The sequence below is a fragment of the Canis lupus genome, chromosome 34 (assembly GCF_048164855.1).
Source record: "Canis lupus baileyi chromosome 34, mCanLup2.hap1, whole genome shotgun sequence".
Classification (NCBI taxonomy): Eukaryota; Metazoa; Chordata; class Mammalia; order Carnivora; family Canidae; genus Canis; species Canis lupus.
Genome location: NC_132871.1, coordinates 7,738,136 through 7,764,055, shown reverse-complemented (window position 1 = coordinate 7,764,055; position 25,920 = coordinate 7,738,136). Strand labels below are relative to the sequence as shown.

Sequence of the window (25,920 nt, the reverse complement as noted above, 5' to 3'; positions counted from 1 at the left end):
TGATAAATCCTATCTTAACCAATTCCCATCAAAAGAGGGAAAAATATATGACATATTTATAATTATACACACCAGTATGTTTTCTAGTATAGTACATTTTGATAGGAAAAAACTTGCATTGTGACCAAGTATCAATTAGAACTCAATCATCCAGTTACAACTTCACATGCCTCGTGATTGAAGGAAATTTTACCCAGATTAGCTTTGGGTTCTGTACGTTTCAATCATTATTTCTCCTGCACTGCCTATATACTTCCGTGGCTGTACTGCAGGACACATTAGCGATACAACACAGCCTCTGGCCCTGCTGGGTGAGTTGGCCAAATACGTGATAGGACCCAGAAGCCATTCCTTTGCTGGGATGGCCGGCAATAACTTAATTACACACAGAAGCAATTGCAGATCCTGTACAGAGCCAACTATACTCTAAGTAAATATATCTCCCGCCCTTTGTCTTCCATGCACACAGCTACCTCTAATTCCACTCAATACGAAGAAAAGTGAGATGGAGGGGAAGTTCTAGTGGAAGGAAACAGTGGTTTTAACCAATTGTGGTTAAAATACTTTACTTCAGCAAATACTACAAAGGCATACAACCACGTGAACACATGGTTCGGGTTCCTCCCAGGGCCTTGGGAGGGCCCGTACAAGTGAGGGACCCTGAAATGTAAACTTCGTGGTATTTCCCTGTCTTGAGAGAACCATCACCTCACCACTCAGTCTTTTCTTTCCCAGTGGTTAATCAAAACACTTTAATCTTTCTGTCTGGGATCTTTTCCCAGTTCCTTGAACATTTATGGAGCATCCTCTGACTCTTTGGCGCTATCCTCAGGTGACCCTAGGGCACACAAACAGAAGTCTGTGCTTTTCACGTTCATCAGACATTCTTCACAAACCCTCCATGTGGATGCAAACATCATAATTTTGCATCTTGAAAGCAATCCCTGTGTGTATTGAGAGAGTAATAGTGTCAGATATAATTTTTTTCTTATCTGAACTCTTCACTGGTGGCATCAATAGTTTATATGAATCTATAGCTTATAAGATACTGTTTGTGAATTAAAAATACAGGATATCTATATAAATATATCTAGCTACAATTGGCAGTAACCCAAGAGTACTACAAGTGAAAACATAAAGAAGTCATAGCAAATGATTTCTAGCCATTATTTTGGTTTGTGTGTTTGTGTTGTAGCACACTCACTAGTAAGAGTAGCAACAACATGCTAGCTTTAGTTATAGTATGCTGTGCCTGTCGAGCCTGGGGGTTGCCAGCAAGCATTTCAGGAAAATTTCCAAAGCTATTATTAGGTATAATGCAGACTTTCCTACCTAGTTTTCAGCCCTGAGATCTCTAGCAGATGCTTTGGTGATTACAGCAGCTGTAATGCTCGGCATCCCGGTAGACAGCCTGCCCCAGGACCAGCAGCAGCAACTGACCGGTGTTTCACAGGAGGAATTTTTATTTTTATTTTTCAGATGCTTCAAAACAAGGACAAGGTCATTCTCAATATCAGAACTTTTAGCTAAGCCATAACTTTCCCTTGTGCATCAAAAGTTGTGAGGGAAAGAAAAAAATACAAAATAATAAAACCCACAAAAAATCCAGTTGCCAAGAAAATAAGCCATTAAATTTAGTGTTAGTAACTCTGCATATCTGGAATACACCATTTCAAATTTGACACTAGCATCACTGTCAGCACCACCAAAGTCACAGGTAATACTTATTTTGTACTTACTACTCATTGGGCACTTAACTAAGTGCTTTATATTAAACTTTGTGGTATCCTCATTTTACATGGAAGGAGGACAAGATAGCTGATTGACCTGGTTGTAATCAGCAAGTGTGGTGTGGGGATAGGGACAAGGGTTTGCCCTCAGGCAATCTAATTCCAGAGACAATTTGTTAACTTCTGCTCCATACTGCCTTGCAATTTTGCTATGTTGCAAAAACTTCTCTTGATCCTGAACTTGGAATAGTAATAATAATAATATAAATTATTAGTACAAGAAAGAAAAACATTTATGCTTTCCCTCTCCTAGTTTCTAAACAGGTCTTGCATATGATGATGACCGTGGCACCAGATTTTGCATACAGTTTGTTAATGTTTAGGTTTCTTAGCATTTAAAAAACAGCAGTTTTTACATATTCAAAAGTGGATTAAATCAACAATACTGGAAAATAAACTCTTAAATATTACAAGCCAAGTAAATGTAAACCTATATTAAGCTGTTGAGAAAAAAAGAGAATTAATCCACAGATTAGCTGTTTTAAAAATATTCTGACTATATCTAGAGAGACATATTCCGAGGACAAAAAAGAATCATAGGAGAAACTAATGTAACTAATGTAACATTGTGTGTCAACTATACTAAAAAAAAAAAAAAAAAAAAAAAAAAAAGAATAAAGAATAAAGGAATTAACCAGAAATCTTGAACCTGACACAGTAAGTTTATTGTTGGTCACAATATTGGTGTAGCTGATATGAAACTATTGCAGGACTGAGGAAATAAGTAAATATATTGTACTGTAGGTACAAGGATTGGGAGAAGAGAAGTATGGAATGGGGAAAGGGGAGGAATGACCCCGTGATGCTAGAATAAAACTGATGGTAGTAGCATAGCAGTAGAATATTATAAAGCTACAATAGTACAATATATATATTGGCATAGGTATGTGTACATGCGTGCATGTGAGCTTCTAGTAGCCTTTTGCAAGGACCTGGAAATAATTACGTTCAAACTGTAATGAGCAAACCTCTTGTCCAGATCTAAGTTTTAGACATAGGCCTAATTCTAAAAGGAATGAGCCCTCTCTGGACAGGAAAGTACAAGTCAAGCTTGAAGTACCCAGAGGTGCCATGGAGAATGTGCTCAAACTGACGAGGGCCCATCAAAAAGGAACAGAAGCCAACTCTGAAGGGCCCCCCCGCACTCGTAAAATTTGGTACAATGTGAACAGTAATGGATAATAAAAAGAATAGATTACAATAATATTGAGCAGAAAAAGTATAGTCATCGGTACATAGTAATACTAAAAATTCCTTTTTTAAGGAGAAAAAACAAAGAATATCAACTAATAAATTTAAAAATAAGGAGAGAAATAGAGGGATGCCTGGGTGGCTCAGATGGTTAAGTGTCTGCCTTTAGCTCAGGTCCTGATCTCCTAGTCCTGGGATTGAGCCCCACATCGGGCTCCCAGCTCAGAGGGGAGTCCGCCTCTCCTCCCTCTTCCTCTCCCCGTGCTCATGCTTTCTCTCTCTCTCTCTCTCTGTATCCCTCTGTCTCAAATAAATAAATAAATAAATAAATAATAAAACCTTTAAAAAATGATGGAAATAGAAAAACAGAATTTTACAAGCACATAGCAATAAGTAAATCAGTATAAATGGATACCAAAACCACTATGTAAAAAAAAAAAAAAAAAAAGTGTGGAGAACCGGAAATTCATACAATCTCAAAGTATCACTGTACAGATTATACTTGAGTTAAAAAGGGGGAAAAATTTCTTTTAAATTAAAAATCATGTAGATACTACTTTTACCTTAACATCACCACAAATGGAGACACACTGACATTCTACGTTTCCTGAGAAGGACACGGCATTACCTATGTAGATATCCTGTCAAAAATGCTTAATGAGGAAACAATCAAAAACATCCAAAATGAAGAACATTCTGTAAAACTAGACCAGCCTTTTCAGTAATATGAATATTATATAGAACAGCAACACCATCAAAAAAGGCTGGAGACCTGTTTGATTTAAAGGAAACTAAAAGAATATGATGACTAACATAGCATCCTTGATTGGATCCTCTAATGAAAAAAGAAGGAAATGACCAAAACAGTATTATTGGGACAACTGGGGGAAATGAGCAGACTGTTATATAATAGCACTCTTATCAAGATTGCTCTATCAGTACTCTCAGGGATTTTGCAGAGAATGTTCTGGTTCTTAGAATATCCATGCTAAAGCATTTAGAGGTGAAGAGTCTTGATGTCTGCAATAATTTTCAAATGGTTCAGCATGAGAATATATATCCATATGTATGCATATTAATGATATAAATGTAAGAACATAAATACATGAAACATAAATCCATATTCTAGAAAGTAAGAGAGCTCATGTGTGTGGGGAAAAGTGAATATTTAGCAAAGTTAGGTGAGAGAGTATATGGACTATTGTTCCTTGTACTATTTTTGCAGTTTGCTATGGTTTTGAGATTGGTCAGAGTTAAAAGTTGGGGGTTTTACAATGAAAGATATTTAGGTTCAACTTGAAAATAAAGATCAGCAAATTGCTAAGAGGGAGAATATATTTCTAAGGCGATGATGGAAGAGTAGACAATCCCCTTTCTGAAACTGCTTCAGGTGAGCAGTAGAATAGACCAAGTGAACTCAGGAGGTTCTATTTAGCATTATAATTTGTAAACTATGGAAAATAGAAATAGAAAAAAAACAAAATAATTAACGTTAGTTTGATTTGAATTTAAATTTTTAACTTTTTTCTTTTTGAACACAGTGGTATGATCGCTACCACCTTAGGTCAAACTCACAGATTATTTGGTTCAAAATTCTCTAATTTATAGTTTATAAGTTATGCATGCATTTTATCCATCAAAAGATAGAAGTTGAGGGAAATCTTATATTTTTTATTATAGCTCTATTAATTATGAGTTTTCCTAAATCCTCTTTGAGTCTTTTTTTTTTTTAGAGATCTGTACCTCCTACTGCGTCAGTGATTTCCATAATGTGACTACTGCATGTGAAAGTGATTCTTTTTATTTATTATATTTTATTTGCCTCCTTAGAACTCCAAAGATTTCCTTTTGTGGTATTTTTCAGGGATTTGATGAACAAGTATGTTTGGTCCTATCCATATGCTACAACATTTCATAGTTTTCAATCATATTCCTTTGGGTTTCCAGCTTGAAGAAATGACATTCTAATCCTTTTGATGGGCCTTGATATTGCCATTTCAATATCACCTCAGTCACTTTTTTAAAAAAAGATTTATTTATTTGAGAGAGAGCAAAGGGAGGAACAGATGAAGGGGGTGGGGAAAGAATGCCAAGCAGATTCCCCGTTGAGTGGGGAGCCCAATGTGGGGTTCAATCCCATGACCCTGAGATCAAGACCTGAGCCAAAATAGGAATCACTCTACCAACTGAACTATCCAGGCACCCCTCACCTCACTCACTTTTAATTGCCCTTCTTTGATCTTCCCCATGAGTTAGTTATATTCTGTAGCAGGAAAACAACTAGAAGAGAAAATAATTCTCCAAATATTTAGTTTAATTCCTGAGGCCTTGATTTCCAGTAGTTATTTATTTATTTTTTAATGAAAGATAAACTTTGTCTGCAACTGTAACTTAGTTTAAAACTTCAAGGGACAAATTATCTTTTCCTGAAGTAGAAACTGACTCTTGGAAATTACCATTGTACAGATACAGTTTAGATTTTATCCCTTTTAAGGGATATGTTACACATGCATACAGCAATATTGAACTTCTGTAGTCTCTAAGCATTCAAAATTTATTTCTGATACTTGTAGTTCTATAATACAATCTTCAGATACAAAGGTTGAGAGGAGTCAAGAAAGCGATTTATAGTCTGCTTATCTTTATAGAGAACTATTGCCAACCAGAGCAAATCTTGTCCAACCCTCGCAGTTGGTGAGCCAAATGAAGGTCAAGCTCCTTCATTTCAGGACCCACAGTGTAGAACAAACAGTGATCAGAGGCTCTCATGGCCCGAGATGCTTTCAATGTAGGTGGGAAGAAGGCCTAAACTGTCAAAGATTATCTGTCCCCATTAATCCTTGGCATGTGTGTGAGCAACACATAGCTCCCTTAGCAGCACTGACAGTTTCAAAGAATTTGATTCACTTCTAACCTGCAGGTTATTGAGAACAGCATCTTTGCGAGGCTATAAGAAACTATATAAAACTAAAGACTGATTTAGAATGAAATCTTGTTTGCAAAGATATTGAAAATCAGTCTGAAGAAAATATTTGACACAAAGACAACTCTACTTAGAGATATCATAAGCCACAAATCCTTTGGGAGCACAAAATCATAGTATTAGAATGTGGAGTAACGTCAACAGATTATTTGATTTGGTTTTCTACCTTCAACCATTTGTAACAGTAAATGTTTTAAGACAGTAAATAGGATTCTGTTTTGAAGATCTCTAGGGGTTAAGACTCATCTTCCTCACTTCTAATGGTCGATAATTTTCTTTTTCTTCACCTATGTCTTCTCATGCCTTAACTTCTTTATCCTTTTTTCTCCTTCTCATAGGGCCTGTATTCCATAATGATCTTATTCTTCTTTGAATCAATATCCAGCATAATCTATCAGGCAGTTGTCCAAGTGTAGTCTTTAGACCACTAAGGGTCAGGGGTCTGTGAGGTCAAAACTATTTTTAAAATCCTAAAACACTTGCGTCTGTGCCTTTTTTACCTTGTTGACATTTGCACTGATGGTGCAAAAACAATAGTGTATGGATTTGTTGATGCCTTAGAGGAGTAAAGGCAGTGGCACCACGCTACACTAGCAGTTCTTGTCTTTATTGCTATTATTCACAGTTCAAAAAAATTTTTAATCATAAGAATGTCTTTAAAAAGCAATAAAATGTTTAATTTCATGAATTCAACCCTTCCATAAACATCTGTTGAATATTCTATGTGACAAAACTGAAAGTACACATAAAGCACATTTTCTGTAAACAGCAGTATCATGACCGTCTCAAAACAAAAACCAACCTCTGTGTGATTGAACTGTGAATTGAAATAGCCACTTTTTTTCTGAAACACCATCTTTATTTAAGAGAGTGACTGGCAGACAAACTATAGTTTCAGACTTGGCAATCTGGCAGACTTAGGGAAAAAAAGAACCAGAAGAAATCAATCTTCAGGGGAAATTGACATTTTTTGGGCCAATAATAAAATCCAAGATTTCAGGTAAAAAAATTAATCTTTTGGAAAACTAATATTAACCACTGTAAGCTTGACAGCTTTGCAAGACTTTTCTGATGAGATTGATTGATATTAACATCAATGAATGTGCATTTTGGGTATTTTATAAGGAAATGTATCAATATTTGAAAGATTTGCTTATCTCAGGAAACCAGTATTTTTCAAATGACTAATGCGGGATGTTACAGCCTCATGAAGAGTTATAAGATCCATTCAAAGTATAGGCAGATCAATGCATTTCTTATAACATAGTATGAAAAGTTCACTGATATGGTTTCAGACTCCAACATTCCTACTAATATTTGAAACACTACCCCTTACCAAATTCAAATGGATATCAAAGGGAATACTGCACAGCAATAAAGAGGAACAAATTATTGATGCATGCAACAACAATAAATCCCAAAGACTTTATGCCTTGAGAGAGTGAAAGAGGCCAGTTTTAAAAGGCTATGTATTATATTTATGGTTCTACTTATGTAAAAGTCTGGAGAAGGCAAACTACAGTGATGGAGAACAGCTCACTGGTCACCAAGGGTTAGGGACACCCAGATGGTGTGACTACAAAGGTTTAGCACAAAAGAAACTTTTAGGGTGATGCAACTGAATTGTGATTGTACTTATGTAAATCTACATGTATATTAACATTCCTAGAACAAAAAGGTCCATTTTACTCTATGTTAAAAATAAACGAAAAAAATCTCATAGCACCATGTTAGCTCACAGAAGATACTCTATAAATATCAGCTATATATATGTAGAAAATTCAAAATTCTGAGCACCATTTTCAAGGCACTTACTTAAGATTCTTTGATTAGATTACGCACTTAGAGATAAAACAAATTCCCAAATATTTCCCCTGATGACATTTGGGAATCATTTGTTAGTCGTGTGAAAATAACGTGAAAGCTCAAATCCTGCTTCCAGTCCTGAGTTTGCATTTGAATGGTGTCAGTTTATGTCCACTTTTCAATTTGACCTAAGGAAGCACTACTAGGTTTTGAGTGTGCCTAAGTGTTTGAGAAGCCTAAAGTCATTAAGATAAAATCTAACATCAAAAAATAGGAAGCCAAGTAACTTGTGCAGAAGGAATACACAGAAAACTTGGGGTGGTTTGGTTAGAGTATAATTAGGGGAGGGTGTGCATAAGGTAGATTTTTCTGGTTTTCAGAAATTGTAATTTTTTTTGATGTGCTATTTCATTTTTTAGTAGCAAATGTGTATGTAGAGGATCTTATTAAAATTGAGACTTATTTGAAGAGAAAAAAAAAAAGGTTTTTTTTTTGTTTTTTTGTTTTGTTTTGTTTTGTTTTGTTTTTTTTGCTTCCAGTCCTGCTTCTAACTGGAGGAAAGCAGATATAACCCATTCTCTCATCGCCATCCTAGATACCATGAAGTTCTGTTTGTTAGTACTGCCAGAGTTTGATGAAGGTACTGAGAGCTGTGAACTTTTACTGAGTGAGTGCTATCTCCAGGCCTTGTGCCAAGACCTATCTACGCCCAGTTCTCTCATTTAAATCTCAGAACAATCCTACCAGTGAGATCATGTCATTCCAAGGTCACATAGCTCAGTCAGACCAAACGACGCATGCATGCGGCCACTGTGTGAAATGAGCTCTCCATCTCTGTTACCAAGGCCCAATATTTACCAAAAATAGATGCGACAGGAAAACTGACTTTTATCCTATATCCTGTAAGCCACAAATCTTTTTAAACTCACTTTCAGAGAACTTTCTATTCCAAACAATTTCTGGTCAAAGATTTACTCTCGTTGTGAAAATTTAAATCAAGATGTCAAATTCTCCAAAGGTAATTTTGGCAACTTTGTATTCTTATCATTTCTCGGATTGCGGGTGATAGGATTGGGACATTAGACTTAAATAAAACCTGAAGGAAGTCTAAGCCCATCAGATGATGGGCTTATGATTCATGAATTCTATAATACCCCAGCTCTCCTCCTGTTTTCCCCAAAATCATCCTTTTTGGCATCTTCCCTCTCTTAATGTGTTTGAAATGGTAACAGGATCTCACTATATCTAAACTTCCTGACTTAAAAGTCCCATTTTTGTATACTCTGTTACATTTTACAGACCACATAAATTTGTTTAAAGTTTGTTATGAACTTTTTTAAAGGTGTAAAAAAATGTACTATAGTTTCTCATTATTATTTACTGGCAAGGGGATGGCTTCATTTGAGGCAGGGTCACCCTTGTATGTAATTCCTGGCAGAGAATGAGATGTCAGAATTTTAATGGTAGAAAAATTGGTGAAAAACATTAAAATACTATGGTTGCACTCCACATTAGCACTTCATTAGATTTACAGAGCAAATGAGAGAACCATCTGACAACACTGTGGCTCAGCATAGCAGCTGGGACAACTTCTAGGAGACGTGTATTGTGACACCCAATCTTACAAAGGAGAAACTCTGACAATATGGTTGGGAAATGCTAAATTTTTTCAGGGCTTGTTCTTACCTGGTTTTCGTTCCTAATTCTTGGGCTGCTGATACAGAAAAGCCATCACTGTCAAATAACCCTCTATCAATCTGGGGAAACACGAGCACGAATTACTGTCTTTAGAGTATTTTGATGTATCTAATAATAACAAGAACTGAGGTTTGTGTATCAGGCAAAATGCACCATCACATGAGAGGAGGACTTTTACGATAGTCCCTGAGTAGCAGTTACTCTTAAAACTCAAGCTTTATGGGATCCCTGGGTGGCGCAGCGGTTTGGCGCCTGCCTTTGGCCCAGGGCGCGATCCTGGAGACCCGGGATCGAATCCCACATCAGGCTCCCAGTGCATGGAGCCTGCTTCTCCCTCTGTCTGTGTCTCTGCCTCTCTCTCTCTCTCTCTCTGTGACTATCATAAATAAATAAAAAAAAATAAAAAAAAAATAAAACTTGAGGAGCGATTTAAAGCATTTAAAAAAAAAAAAAAAAAAAGGAAACTCAAGCTTTATGGCTCCTCAAACAATCCACGAAGATCCACAAACTGCCAAAAGCCTGGAAGACTTGCTAAGGCCACCTGAAGCCACCGGGTGGCTTCCCCACCCGGACCTGTTGAAACCCCCTCTTCCTGTAAGTCCTACCTCAAGTCACACCTCTTCTATAGATCTTCCTTATCAGCCCAGCTTGACAGGTGCTCTCTCGTCTTGAAGTCCAGCAGCTCAGCACTCCTGGACATGTGTCCCTGGAGACCTGTAGGGCCAGGCCTGGGGCCCACCTTCCTAAAGGGGACCTTGTGAAAGTGTACTTGTATACATGCTCACCTGCATGCATTTTCTCTCTATAGAGGAGACCATAGGTTTTCATTTGATTATCAAAGGGAATCACAACCCTTGGAGTTTAAGAACCACTTTGGGTCTAATCTATTCCATCTGGTCTGTCCCACTGCCTTCACCTCACATCAGGATCTTGCTCCTCAACACTGCATTTTTTCCGGCCTGCTCTCCTACGTTTGCAGCCTCTCCTGTATTCCATCCTCCACAGGCTACTAGAGTGGTCCTTTAAACACATAAACCCAATGTTATAGTCCACTCTGTGTCCTGTTACACACTACACAGTGTGTTGAGCACAAGAAGTGCTCAATAAATATCCACTGAAGAAATGGATGGATAAGTGAACAGCTGCTTATAGTCTGAGTCCTCAACCCAGGACCCAATAATAAATCTCCCTGACTTGCTCCCTGTGACACCCCAAGACACTTGAACCTGTGGGCTTGGCACTGGAGCAAGTGTAATGAAATCTACATTACTGTGCCAGAAGAAAATCACAATCTGCAATTTGTGACATGAATGCATGACAAAATATGCTCCTCGTTCAAATGTCACACATAAAACAGATTATAATAAGGTTGGTTAGTAGGTAAAACGTATTGAGTTCACTTGTTATCATTCTAACATTTTATTAGGATAGCCAGGAATGTCTTCCTTTGGGGAGAAGATTTCAAAGAGGTGTGCCACAAATGTATATACTATTTTAACATATAACCATAGCTATAAGCAGAGCTATAATCTAGAAGCAGAAAACTTTTAGGGATTAAAATTTCATACAAACATTTTTTTTTTCAGTTGCCAGTGTCAGATGTCATAGCTTTGACTTTTAGACAGAGACAGACTGCCTGCCCTCCAGGTCAGGCTGACACGAACTCATCCTAGCATCCAGAAATTCAAATTTCCCTTATTACATTTTATCTATATGTGAATAGAACACTAAACAGCTGTGAATTTCTACTATAGTTGGAATCCCCAGAGAAAACTGACTAGGTTTCCCAGTTATCACACAAAAGCCCAGGACACTGTAATATGGCTGAAGTTGTCAATGTAAATAGCCTAGAATCCTCAAATTCCCTGGGCCCCAAAGTGCTTTTCTTTCTTTCCCTGTGTGTGTGTGTAAGAAAACACCTTTTTGTTTTCTCAATTCTTAGAATCTGTATTTATTGGTTTCTCCCCAGATGACTTTATGTATATTTTTCTCAACAGAATGCATTTATTTTAAAGAACCCTCAAGTATATTTCCATCATAGATGCTGTTACCTTATCTTCTCCCCAGTTTTGTGGAGAGATAGCTGACATACATCACTGTATAAGTTTAAGCTGTATAGCATGATGGCTTGATTTACATATTGTGAAATGATTGCCACAGTAGTTCAGCTCACATCAATCTTATATAAATACAATGAATAGAAAAAAGGAAAAAAAGTTTTCTCCTTGTGATGAGAACTCAGAGGATTTACTCTCTTAACAACTTTCCTGTAGATCATACAGCAATGTTAGCCCTAGTCGTCATGCTGTACATTATCTCTCTAGTCTCATGTATCTTATAGCTGGAAGTTTGTACCTTTTTTTAAAAAGATTTTATTTATTTATCCATGAGAGACACAGAGAGAAGCAGAGACACAGGCAGAGGGAGAAGCAGGCTCCAAGCAGGGAGCCCGATGTGGGACTCAATCCCAGGATTCCAGGATCACGCCCTGGGCCGAAGGCAGGTGCCAAACCGCTGAGCCACCCAGGGATCCCCAAGTTTGTACCTTTTGACTTCTTAAGTTGTTTCTGTGTTTGGTCTACCCTAAATGATGTTGCTATAAATGTGGGGATGGGGTGCAGATACCTTTTTGAGTATGTTTTCTTTGGATATATTCCCAAAAGTGAAATTACTGGATATGGTAATTCTATTTTTAATTTTTTGAGGGTCCTCCATACTGTTTTCCATAGTGGCTGCACCAATATACAATCCCATCAAAATGCACAAGGGTTCACTTTTCTCCTCATCCATGCATCTCTTGTCTTTTTGATGATGGCCATTCTAACAGGTGTGGAGTGACAGCTCATTGAGGCTTTAATATATATTTCCTTAATGAGTAGTGATGTTGAGCATCTTTTCATGTACCTGTTGGCTTTGTATGTCTTCTTTGAAGAAATGTCTGTGCAGGACCCTAAAGCTCCTTTAATCTTAAAGCCAAGTCAAACCATGTCCAACCTGAAGCTCCCAGCCTGGAGATACCCAGAGCTGTGTAGAGCCCTCTGGCTCCAGGCCTTCATACCATATAGTTAAGTCTTAAGACTTAGAGATCACGGAGGTCCAAATTAGCAAAAGGTGATCAGAGAGCCATAATCTCCTGTTTTAGTGGCTGTAGTATTGAAGTAAGGCTTCCTTCCATTAGCAGCTGTCCCAGACACAAGAAAGAGTAGGTATATAACCGAGGAGATCCCAGGGATGGAGGAAACCAGAAGAGGATGTTTAGGTATATAGAGTGTTCATATAAACCTCATAACTTAGAGACTATCTACATTAAAGAGCCAAAGTGATTGCTAACAGCAGCAGTGATCACAGCTGGGATGTGTGTGTGGGTGGGGAGGGTTAAGGCAGAGACTCGAAAAGAGAAGTGGTCTAAGCTAAGCTATTAATTAAAACAATTAGTGATCATATTTTTATTTCTGCTCTATAGTCATTCACGTTAAAATACTGGCAGATAATAATTTTGTAAAATTCACTCTTCACCTTGAATAATTTTTTTCTAAAATTATTGGATTGGGTAAAACAAGGTGTAGTCTGCATGAGTGAGAAGGAGGAAACTTGGTGATTCAGAACAGGGTGTCAGAAGAGAATAGGTTAGCAAGGTGTCCTTGGCAGAGGATTGTCCAGTATGGGGAGTCAAAGCCCCAGTAGGGTAATGAAAGTGATCCTATATGGGAGCAGCCCAGAACCTAGTTTCGCAGCCTGGGTGGGGCAAACAGTGCCACTACAATGGGGCAGGGGGCTCAGCCTGCAAATGGGCTCTTGGGGAACAGGTGGGGTGGGGAGGACTTTCACGTGGTGGAGCAGACTGGGGGTGAGGTTGCTGGCAGCCCCGTGGTGTATCAGAGCCTAGGTCGGGTGAGGGAAGCATTTGTATAGGGAAAAGGTGGTTAGTAGCAATGGGAGGTTGGTCACAACAGAATTGATCAAATATGTAGATATATTAAAAAATAATTGGGGCACCTGGGTGGCACAGTTGGTTAAGTGCCTGACTCAGTTCCAGCTCCAGTTGTGGTCTCAGGATCGTGAGACAGAGCCCAAGTGGGGCTCTGAGCTCAGCACGGAGTCGGCTTGAGACTCTCTTTCCCCCTTCCCTCCCCTCCCCAGTCTCTCTTTCTCTGTGTGTGTGTGTGTGTCTCTCTCTCAAATAAACAAATCCTAAATAATAATAATAATAATAATAATAATAATAATGACTGCCAGTTTCTTACTGTGGAGAAGTGAGTTACAAACAGTGAAAGGGAGATATAAAAATAAATGTAGGGATCCCTGGGTGGCGCAGCGGTTTGGCGCCTGCCTTTGGCCCAGGGCGCGATCCTGGAGACCCGGGATCGAATCCCACGTCAGGCTCCCGGTGCATGGAGCCTGCTTCTCCCTCCTCCTGTGTCTCTGCCTCTTTCTCTCTCTCTATGTCTATCATGAATAAATAAATAAATATTAATAAATAAATAAATAAATAAATAAATAAATGTAAACATGTATGTGTTTGTATGTGTGTGCATGTACAGCCATATATATGCTCTGTCCACTGAGAGGGCTTGATAGCAACAACATCCCCAGACACAGTGAGCATATCTGTCACCCAGGTCTTAGTTTCTAAATACCATCCACCTAAAGAACCGGGACTCGGGGAGAAAAGGCTGAAATCAGGGCTGATGTAAGGCAAGGACAAGATAAACCTGAAATATCTTATGGTGCCACAGAGCAAGGAGGTATTCAGAAAGTAGAGAGTCTCCTGGGTCATAAGGACACATGAGTCAGCTTGAGAGAGTCCTTGTGGCCTAGACTGGGACAATTTACACATCAAAATAAATGATGATTACTATAGGGACTATAAGTCAATACACAAAATAGGAACCGTGATCTATACAGATAGAAGTAAACCAATGGGGAATCTTATGAAGAATAGGATAGTTTTATGGTTTCAAAGTGCCACCCTACAAAATCCTTCCTAGTTGTAAAGGGGAAAGAAAAGAGTCATTCCATGGTAGGAAAGCTGGGAAAACACTAACTTTATAAAGAGATCGAAGTGAACATCATCACTAATAAGGGAAATTAAAATCACCTGATACCTGGAGGAACTCAATCAAAGGAACATAGCATTGATTCCCTATTACTCCCGTCTGAGATTCATGACCTAAAGTTAATCAAGAGGGACCTTTAAAAAAATCCAAATTGGCCTGTAATTTTCAAGAGTCAAGATTATGAAAATTAAATCAAAACCAAAACCGAAACCACCAACAAACCTTTCCAAGTACTACATAGACATAACTAAATGAAATGAAAGATTTTGAAGTGAATAGCTTTACTAAAAATAGATCCCTTAACTATTGAGACAACTGCTAAAACCCCAATGGTGTCTGAAAAGGAGAGGTAGAAATGCATCTATGTTAATTCCCAATTCTGATCATTGTATTCTAAGGATACAGCTTGTTCGTAAAAAATAAATAGCAAGATATTCCTAGCCAATAGGATAACTCACTCAGAAAATAAATGTTCTTGAATTATAATATCACACATTTTCTATACCTTTGATTCTGTTTACATTTTTTTAAATATCTCTTAAAAAAGAAGATAAATATGTAAGTCCTTCTATGGAAAAGTCCCAAGATACACCCAATAAAGTACTAAGTGAAAATATTAAGGTACAGAATATATCATACATACAATACTACTTGTGTGCCTGCAAATACGTATATACGTATGTGTATTTGGTTTTAGTTTTTGTTTTGTTCTGCTCTACTCAGAAACAAAGCACAAGATCTACCAGCAAAGGTTTTTAGTTTTTTGTTTTGTTTTGTTTTGTTTTGTTTTGAGGAATGAGGGGGTAAGGGTTCGGGAGAGAGGAAAGAAAAATTTTGCTTTCCATTACATATCTTTCTAGATTTTTAAGTTCTCCCATGGTATGCTTTGGTTTGAAAAGTTTAAGGCTCAGCTTAATAAAATAAAATCAGTACTACGTAAAAATGTACAACATAATTCTGATCATAATATCTATTTCCTTCCTCTCCACTTTGCTAGGGTAGAAGAAAAGAAATATCACCCCTGGAGACCCAGGGCTTGGCATGGAGCCTGGTACATAGGAGGCAACAATTACATATGGTTGAATAAATGCATGAGCCGGTAACTCATACACACAAACCATTTCACAACTGTATCATTTCATCCTTTTTTTTTCTTTTTGAGAAATAGAAGACCTGTGTATATTGTCACATCTGTCATATATAGACTATACTCAAAGAAACAAGGTTTCTCTGAAGACTCTAGAAGACTAAAAAAGTAGAGTGAGAGATTTCACTTGGAAAGACTGTGTGTACGTAATATGTTTTTGAGGAAGAGAGCGTGTTTGAAGTATGAGAGAAAGAAATAAATTGTGATTCCCATTTAGCTCCATTATACCAATGCCCCATGTTTAGGACACTGGTCTAAGAGAATTTTTGCTTGATACATAGGGTTTCTATATTCAGGGACAAACACCAAAAATGAGCAGATGTGAGAGAAGGTGACAGACGTTATTCAAGATAAGGGGTGCCTGAAGATAAATAAATGCCCAAGGAATAGATAGTATTGAATGCTGAAAGGATAACATGATATCTTTCATGCTTGGACTTGGTACACAGGCTGTGGGGTGTATTGTTGAAAAAGGAATCCCGTAACAAGCCGTCATTTCGACAGTGGCACCGTGCCTTTTTCAGTCATTTGGCTATATCAGTAACTCACGTTGATTCCATACACAGTGGATAATTCATTGCCTTTATCAGAAGTAGAAGAAAAGCCAATCAATAAGGTGGGAAGGTGAGAAACCAAGACACAAAAGTCTTTTGTGGTTATCTACACAACATTATGAATTTTCTTTGGATCAATGTGTCACAGCACAAGACTTGGCTGACTGATAGCTAACCCTTTCCCTGTCTTATTAGACAGCTAAGGGGCATTAAATCTACTAGACAATTGATACAGTCATACCCTGATACAAGGTAAGAATTGATTAAGGCAAAAAAGCAGCATAATAGTTATCATCAGTATCAAAATGGCAAACATTTGGAAACAATGCCCATTGATTCCCCTTTGTCATTGACATTACTCAAGGATGAAAACACAAAGACATGCGTTAATTTAATTGAAAATATAGAATAAAGACACTGACTTGTTTAAATAATTCTGACTTTAATATCTTCAGAGTGCGTGTTTTCTCCCAAGATTTTTTTACTATTTGAAGACAATCTGGCAAAAGGGTCAAATGATACAAGTTGTCTGAAAAGTTAGATAACTAACATAGGATAAGCTATTTTTACTGATATATAATTGACATACAATATATTATATCAGTTTCAGGTATACAATATAACGATTTGGCATTTGTAGGGATAAACTGTTCCTTAATGCGTTTTCAGATAAAGAATCTCTAAATGTAAAGCAATTCATTTAATGGTTAGTCTGGAAAAAAAAAAGTTACTGAATAAATATAATAACAGTGTCCAAAAAAGTCTGGGAAAAAAAAGAGAAAGTAAGATATTTGGTTTTTTTTCGATTACTAATTGGACATATTGCTTTGCATTTTGAAGTACTTTACCTAGAATGTGTCTGGAGGCTGAAGAAAAAGTATACCAAACAGAATATTATAAAATATAGCTAATACACAGTATAAAAATAAGTTTTTACTTTTTCCAGCCTCATAGACACACTCTATTATACAGCACATAAATGCCTCAACCTCTTTTACCACAATAAATAATAAATAAATAACTCAAATTCTAATAAGACAGTCTCTTAAGACTGTTTTTTTTTTTTTTTTAATGAGAACTGCAAATATGACCTGTAAGTTGGCAAGAGAAGATGCGAATATTGCTCTGTAGAGGCCTCCTAGGTCCCTGAGTGCTAACCTTACAGCATGAAACCACACGTATGGGCTGAGGGTAAAACAGGGGCTAAGATGTGAACCCTATCACTGGGAATATTGTGGAGAAACCTAAAGATTATCTGCCTCATGGAAAGTAGCGAATATTAGTTTCCCTTTTCTTTATCGGGGACATTTCTTCTTGGGAAAAAAGATTAGGGAAAAGAGAGCCAGGAAGAAATAAAAAATACATTCCATAGGAGTGTTTCTTTTCATTGTTTAGAAAAATAAAGCCTCATTGGGCATGCCAAAACTGTAATGCCAGAGAAAAGTCTCAATCTTAGATTAAAACTAAGGTTATTGAGCTTCCCTTTCAACATGTTAGGGATCAGCCAACTCTGGCCTACACAAAGCATTTGAAGGCATAGATTTGGAAATAGGACAAGGGCTGTGACTTTCTAAGTAGTTACAGAGTCCATAGTTATAGCTGTTCAAATATATAAATAATGCCAATCACGATTAGGACAACATTTTCATGATCATGTGGTTTCAATTTTCATAGTTCTGGTATTTTTCCAGAGTCCAGGTCTACACTACTGGTATAAAGTACATGTTCAATGATCTCTAAAACCATAGTTCCTACTGAATCCCCTAATTGAGAATCATGTCATTCATCCTCAGGGCTAAAACTGAGCCTGGAACTGTTTCATGTGTGTTTGAAAGAGTTGAAGAGTCTGTGCCAGTGGATTCTGGGAAACGCTACTTTTACGAGTCAGTACTTATGGGATTCCTCTTAAATAAAAACAACACATTACATTACTAACAGTGAGGTTTTAAGCGGCTCGCCTGAGCAGCCAGGAAATTCGGTGTTATGGTTATTACTGTAACTCTTATAGTCACCCACGCCCAAAACAACGGAATCATTTGCTAGATCCATAGCCCTTGACACTCAGCCTTTGTTGTTATTTGCATATCTGCTTCCGAACTAAGTGTGCAGTACCCTAAACACTAAGATATTTTATTAATTTCTCGATTGCTTCATGTACAAGTATACCGTAAATACTCAGGAATAATTTTTTGAATGACTGACAACAATGATGCTACGTAGAATACCATAAATACCTCACATATTAATTTGGTAACCTTGACAGTTCAGAATTCAGCTAAGCACCAGAAAATGTACCTCTTCCCACCCTCACCCCTACCCCTCAAAAAAGCATCAGAAGAGTAAATATTCATTTTTTTTAAAGATTTATTTACCTTCTTGAGAGTATGTGGAGGAGTAGGGACAGAGGGAGAGGGAGAGAGAGTCCCAAGTAGACTCTGTGCTGGATGTGGAGTCTGAGTCGGGGTTTGATCCGATGACCTCGAGATCATCATCTGAGCCAAGACCAAGAGTCAGGTGCTCAACCATGTGCAATATCCAGGTGCCCCTAAATATTCTTAAGAGAATCCCTGAGGTCTCAAAGAGTTAGAAAAAAACTGAGACATAGAGCAGGAGGCTTTCCTGCTTTGCTCACCTCAATATCCTTAGGGCCTTTACTGAGCAGAATAGATGCTCAATACAAAATGTGTCGCACAAATGACTACGGTGATGTAGTTTTGTCTTTTCTAAATGAACAGAAAAAATGAAAATAGTTGAATCCAAGACTAGAAGCCAGAGTAGCTATAGACATGGAGGGCTGTGTCATCTGCCAGCCGAGACAGAATAGCAGAAGACCATAAAAAAGCACGGTCAAAAATGCAGAAGCATGACAAGTAGGAATCATTTCTTTTAGGAGCAAACAGATCCCAATCCTTCACTAGACTGTGTGCATTACCACTACACAGTTCAACAATTCACATTTGCATAAAAGATTCCAAGTTAATATAAAATTTTAAAAGCCAATCAATATCCAGAACAGTATCTAGAACATTAGAACAACATCTAGAACCTACCAAGGGATATGATGCACTAAAGGAACACTTCCCATCCGTTATTGTTCAAATTAAATACCTCATTTGAAATGAGGTCAGGAGACCCTGTATGCTGGTTCTTCTCTGTTTGCTTCTAGATCCTTGCTCTACTTTTTGCCCCTTCTGTATGGGAAGAACAGAGAAATTGGAATATTTCTTTCAGTCTCCCTCATTGCCTGCATCTGTCAATGACATCTTTTTAGGGTAACAACTTCTGTTGAGTAGTCTCCCTTTCAGCCTCCAATTTCAGCTCTCACCAAACTTAGACACCTCTATTAACTGCCACCCCCTTCTCCCTCAGGAATGGGAGAGTTTATGGTTGGTCAATAAGAACCTTGACATCTATTGCTGACTCCCTTTAACCTTACTACATCTCTGCAAACAGGTCCCTTATTAAATTCTTTGGAAAACCCAGCTGATTATGCCTTCAATCAAACTGTTTGATCCACCATAGAACAGTCAGGTCCTTCTTACTTTGTATGAGACTTAAAAACAATATGTCAGGCACAAGTTAATTATCAAACCAATCCATTTCTATTTCTTCCTACTACATGAAAGTGCCCAACAAGGCTCAAGAGAGTGCGTGGTAAAAAAGTGCCAACAAAGATAATATGGGACCAGCAGCGTCAAGTGTTTTCTTGTTTCAATAATACCCAGGGTGGTGAACAAATACAGACTGGCTAGTGACTTCCCCACATGAGTCAAGGCCACTTTAATCTTTCTAAACAGATGAAAATTAATTGGTGATGCTTCTCTAAATTATGTTGAAACATTTCTGTAAAATGAAACAGAGAAATGCACATGATTGAGAGGAAGCAAAAAAAGTTTTAACAGAAAAAGATCATGGGTCTAACTCCACCGATTTTCAAGTAGACTACATAGGAAGATCTTATACTTAGTGACCTCGAGATGCAAACAAAATTAAGGGATGGAGTAAGGGGCATTACATGACTTCCTAGCACAGGTCTATAGCAGCCTAGCACCTGCGCCAGACCTCTTGCTCACCCTATCTGGAACAGAGGGAAGCATAGTGAACGAACAGAAAGAAATAATGGATTGGGTTCTAATTCCAACTTTCCTAGATGAGACATTTTGTGTAAGTCACTTTGGCTGTCCTGAGTGAAATAGAGAAGATGAAAAAATACCATATTAATTCCGTCTCATGCTGTGGTTAGAAGTTATGTGAAGATTATTCTAACCTTTTAGGGATGATACTTTTAGACTTCTAGGTTTGGGGAAACTGTTTCACTGGTCAGTCCTCAAAGGGGCTGTCTTACAAATCCTGCCATTTTTGCTGAAACATTTGCCTCCTACTGTCTTGAAAACCCTCAAATTCTTCTGCTGGAATGCCAGCAAGTAGATGTGAGACGATTCTGTATGGGTTAGAGAATACCTCGTGTGCACCAGAACTTCCAGGGTGTCATTTAGTACGTATGTATTCTTAATCCAACTTTGCAGTCTAATGACTTTTTAAAGTCAAAACTTCTTCCAAAACCCTCTTGGAGTATGATGTTTGAAGCATATGGAGACAGAATCTGAGCCAATATATTTTATTCCAAATGAGGTTCTTTGATTTCTCATATGTTTTTGAAATGTGATATCTGTCTACCTTGTGAAATTGTGTTCTCTCAGCTCCCTGGAAAGCTAGGACAAGTCTTAAATAACTGCCATCTTTGGTGCTTTCTGAATTCTACTATTTGGGGACAATTTCTGCTGGATAAACATGTTGCCTATCTATAGCATTCTCTTAATCCTGCTCCTCAAACTCTTATTTTCTGCTGTCAAAGCCAATAGTTATAAAGCCAGACTCTGGTGTGGAGAACACTACTACATGGTTATTTGTTATTAAAGGACTTCTATCACAGAAAAATGGAAACATTGCTGACAAGACAAATTACTTAAGAAGAAGATAAGCTGAAAAGGCAAGGAGGGATACCATGCATTTCAGAGTTCGTCATTCTGCTTTGCACATTCCAATCCTTACAATGAAAGCACTCTTCCTTCTCCATTGGATTTTCATCTGTAGAATATTAATCTCACAAAGTGAAAGAAATAAAAATAACCAGGGAATAGGTTAGTAGGTTAGAGTTTTAATAGTTATCACAAAAGCAGAATAATCACTTGTGGAGAGGTAAGGAGAGAGAGAGAATTGTAGATACTTCTTCCAAGAAAACAAGCATGATCTTCCACAAAGTCATCTCAATACTGAAACTCACTCCATTTTACATGAATTCTCAAGAGCTGTATCAATACTGAATTTCACTCCACTTCACCTGAATTCTCAAATTTGAAATACTGGCTGACTCTCACTACTTCCTTTCAATTAATTTCTCTAGCCTACAATTCCATACATGTTGGTGAATATCTAAAAGCAAACAGTATCTGTACAGACAGGAAAATGATGGCATTTCAGGCAAAAGTGATGTCACAAACAGACCTCAACTCCAAAGGATACAGAGTTCGCACGGTACTAGGGAAAGTAAAACAATGACTTTATGGCTGAATAGTATGTAAAGAAACACATTTCAACAAAACTTCCAGAAAAATTAATCATTCTACATTTAACAGACTACATTAGCAACTATAGATGTTAAGTGTTTAATTTAGTGGAGGATTGCCTCTGACCAAAATAAATAAATAAATAAAAAAGTAAAAAATAAATAAATAAAACAGTTTAATTTAGATTTTATCTTTTTTTAAAATTTAAGTTTTTAAAAATTTTTTTCTTTAGCAATCTCTACACTCAACATGGGGCTCCCAAGATGAAGACTCACATGCTCTTCCAACTGAGCTAGCCAGGCACCCCATAGATTTTATCTGCTTGTGATTTATGTCAATAGGTATCATCACTGGCTTAAAGGAAAACTAGAAATTTATCTTTCTTTTAATGGATAACATTAATATTTTTCTCAGAGGGACTTCTGTATTTTATGAGTCATAATATTCACCTCCCAAATTTAAATCTTTTTTCTATAATAATTTTAAGACAGTAAGTGACACAAAAAGGAACAGAGAATTATAGCTAGTAATTGGCTTGCATTTACTATGTACTAGGCAATGTGCAGAAGGTTTTATGTACATTATTTTGATTAATACCTATGATACTGGAATTCCACAATGTAGACATTATGACCTCCCCCCCAAGTAAACTAAAGACAAAAGGACTGAAGTTTAAAGAGGGTAAGTGATCTACCAAGGGTCACAAAACAAATAAGAGAGGAAGTGGAATTCAGGTTCAAGTATCTCTTGTTCTCAAGTCTTTCTTCTTTATTTATTCTTATAACTAAAAAGAGTAAAAGGTACAAGTGAGCATATTTGACTTCTTAGAACATAAATACTGATTTTCAATGTAAATACTAAGTTGGACAAAAGTTACTTCATACTGAAAACATTCAGCAACAGTTCAGTAGAATTTGGACTCTACAGGCTTAAGAGAGTCCTTTAAAATTCTCATCTAGAGCAGCATTTCTCAACACATTTTTTTTCTTTATCTCCCACCGCCCCACCCCACGGGGTCTTCTTGACATTTTTTTTTACCCCTCCCACAAAATTCTAATAACACAGATATACCATATAGCTATCTATGTACTATCTGTATCTCTGTGCTTTACATATAAGAAGAGTTAAGATTTTTTTTTTTTTGCCTTTTAGAATGAATTTTTGCTCCTTGGAGGACAATGAGAATGTAGAATCTAGAGGATGTATCTCTCTGTTTTTCTTTGTTACTTCAACACCTTCCAACCCACTTGCTATGACTTAAAATTATATGGGGTTAGGACTTTAGATTTTTAGCTTGAAGTTTTTCATTACGTTAAAATGTAAATACATAGAAAATGTTGGTGAAGCACTATAAACCATTTACATTTTAGTGTGGCTAGAAGATAGGAAAACCAGTTTGAAGGAAAAAAAGAAGAATGTGCAGGCACTCCCTACCAGAGCAGGGGAGGGAGAACAGAGAGCCTCTGGTGCCGGGATGCCTGTGGCACAACCCTGCTTCAGTCTAGTCCCGTTGAACGCATTAACATGAAGTACTTCAAAATGCCAGCTCCCATTCATGATGAACAAGAAATCTTAGTCATAAGCCACCGTAGTGACCATCACCCTATTGATTAATGTGTAAATATTGGGTTTCCTGCCTGTGAAGAATTTGCTGTTTGGTTCCTTTGAGGCCTGTTTGTACATTCCCAACTGCTACGTGGCCAAGAACAAGTAAGTTTATGTAATGTTCCAAAGAAATGGCTCAACACCGTGGCTCATTTTAACCCAGGTATGAATAGAAGACAGAGATGAATTCACAAATACTTCTTTCACATGCAGTGTAAAATATAACTTTTCACTCCCAGAGGCCAAAATGGTCTTAACCATTGAAGTAATTATAGCTCACAACTATAATTTAGAGTTCGCTCTGGTTGACTCTAAATCCACACAGGAAAATAATTCACTCATCTCATTGGAACACTGGAGTGAATAATTTCATAAAACCTATACAGTTTCAGCAATCCTAGAAAGTAGGGTGAATTCTAATAGAAATCAACAGTTGATAATTTAATAAGACAATGACAGTAATTGTCTACCATTTATAGGTCACCAATTTAAAGACTCAAGTACCACAGTTTACATTTATAAATATCACCTGTGCAGTCCTTAGAGCAATCCTATGAGATGTACATGTGTATTCATATTTATGGAGGAAATGAGTTTAGAAAGGATGGGCAATTTTCCTGAAACCACTCGGAAGTGAAGGAAGAAGTAGAACAATTCCAACTGTCATCTGAAGCTCATGCTCTCCAACCTCAGCCACGTTGAAATTATCTCAGTGAAATGATAGAAAGGATCAAGTCTAACATTTTAGTTTCCAATCAGATGGAAGAGTCTTGGGTAAATGGAGAGGTAATGGATATGGTATGCAACATATTTTTTTTTGTTTTTGTTTTTTTGCAATTTTGCATGTGAGAAGCTACTGTTTAGATGTTTCAAGTGAAAGACCATTTTTTTTGTAAATGTTTTCAAGATGGGTATTAGTAAGGATTTTCTGACTTTGAAGGTTGTAAAAAACATGCATATATATCAGGACCTTCACAGATGATAAATAAAATGGTGGCTACTTCACCAAAGCACAGGTGTGCTTTCCAGAGGCCAGGGTCACTATAGTAAATTGTTTCCATCACTCATTCTCCATCAATGGCATTGAACCTTATAATATGAAGAGAGGCCCCATATGAAAGAATGGCCCTTCTAAAACAAAAAATACAAGAAACAACAAGTGTTGGTGAGGGTGAGGAGAAAAAGGAACCGTCTTGCACTATTGGTGGGAATGCAAACTGCTGCAGCCACTGTGAAACACAGGATGGAGGTTCCTCAAAAAGTTAAAAATAGAACTACTCTACAATCTAGTAATTGCACTACTGGTATTTACTCAAAGAACACAAAAATACTAATTTAAAGGGATGCATCCACCCCTATGTTTACTGTAGCATTATATACAATGGTTAAATTATGGAAGCAGCCCAAGTGTCCATTGATAGATGAATGGATAAAGAAAATGTGGTATGAATTTATATTACTGAATATTACTCAGCCATCAAAAAGAATGAAATCTTGCCATTTTCAGGGACATGGATAGAGCTAGAGTGTATTATGCTAACTGAAATAAGTCAGAGAAAGAGAAATACCGTACAATTTCACTCATATGTGGAATTTAAGAAACAAATGAGCTAAGGAAAAAAAAGAGAGAGAGAGACAAACCGAGAAACATACTGTAAACTATAGACAACAAACTGATGGTTACCAGAAGGGAGGTGGGGGGGATGGGATAAATGGGTGATGGGGACTAAGGAGTGTCAGGGTAAGTACTGGGTGATACAAAGAATTGTTGAATCACGATGTTGTATACCTGAAACTAATATAACCCTGTATGTAATTAGCTGGAATTAAAATAAAATAAATAAAAGCCCCTATTTAAAATTTCCTGTTTGTTTTATACATGTATATACCACCACCAAAATGACAGGACAATAAAAACTAAGAGGGCAGAAATGGAATAGCAAAAATAAAGTAAAAGTCTAAGAAATAATTTTATGGATTTACAGAGTTGCTAACCCATATTTAGGGGCAGTGTTGAGGACTCAGGACCCAAACTTGGTCACCTAATTCCTGGACCAGTTTCTTCATAACAGTATACTGTTACCAAGTAAAAACAATAAATAGGCTTGAAATTACAGCAAAAATTGACCTCCGAAATACATCATCAATTTTAGGCTTTCTCTGTGGAGACTGACCTAATATTTAAATTATTTAAACATGCTGACAATGAAATACAAATATAATTTATCTTTTAAACTACCAACACAGTTATGTTTACTATCTCCCAAATGGGATATCAAACATCCCTAAATAGTGACATAACAAGTAACTCCAAATAAAGGCTAAAATTGTTCTCACATGTGAAATCATGTGTACAATTGGTCAAAGTAGAACCATTGCAATAAAAGATGTTTTCGCTTAATTTCCTAGAAATTTCAGATGTTTGTTTAGCCCTTATTAACTGGAAAATTCTTTAATGCATTGTGCACTTACTGACATATTCTAGTAGGAAAATGTTTGTTTTCCAAATAAATAATCCAAGG

The 25,920-nt window shown here is 37.2% G+C and overlaps 1 protein-coding gene across 11 annotated transcripts in view; it reads right to left on the bottom strand.

The window, feature by feature from the left end:
• The window catches only part of ZNF385B (zinc finger protein 385B), a 387,675-nt gene that overhangs the window by 178,490 nt on the left and 183,265 nt on the right, over positions 1-25,920 (bottom strand). The window lies entirely within an intron of this gene.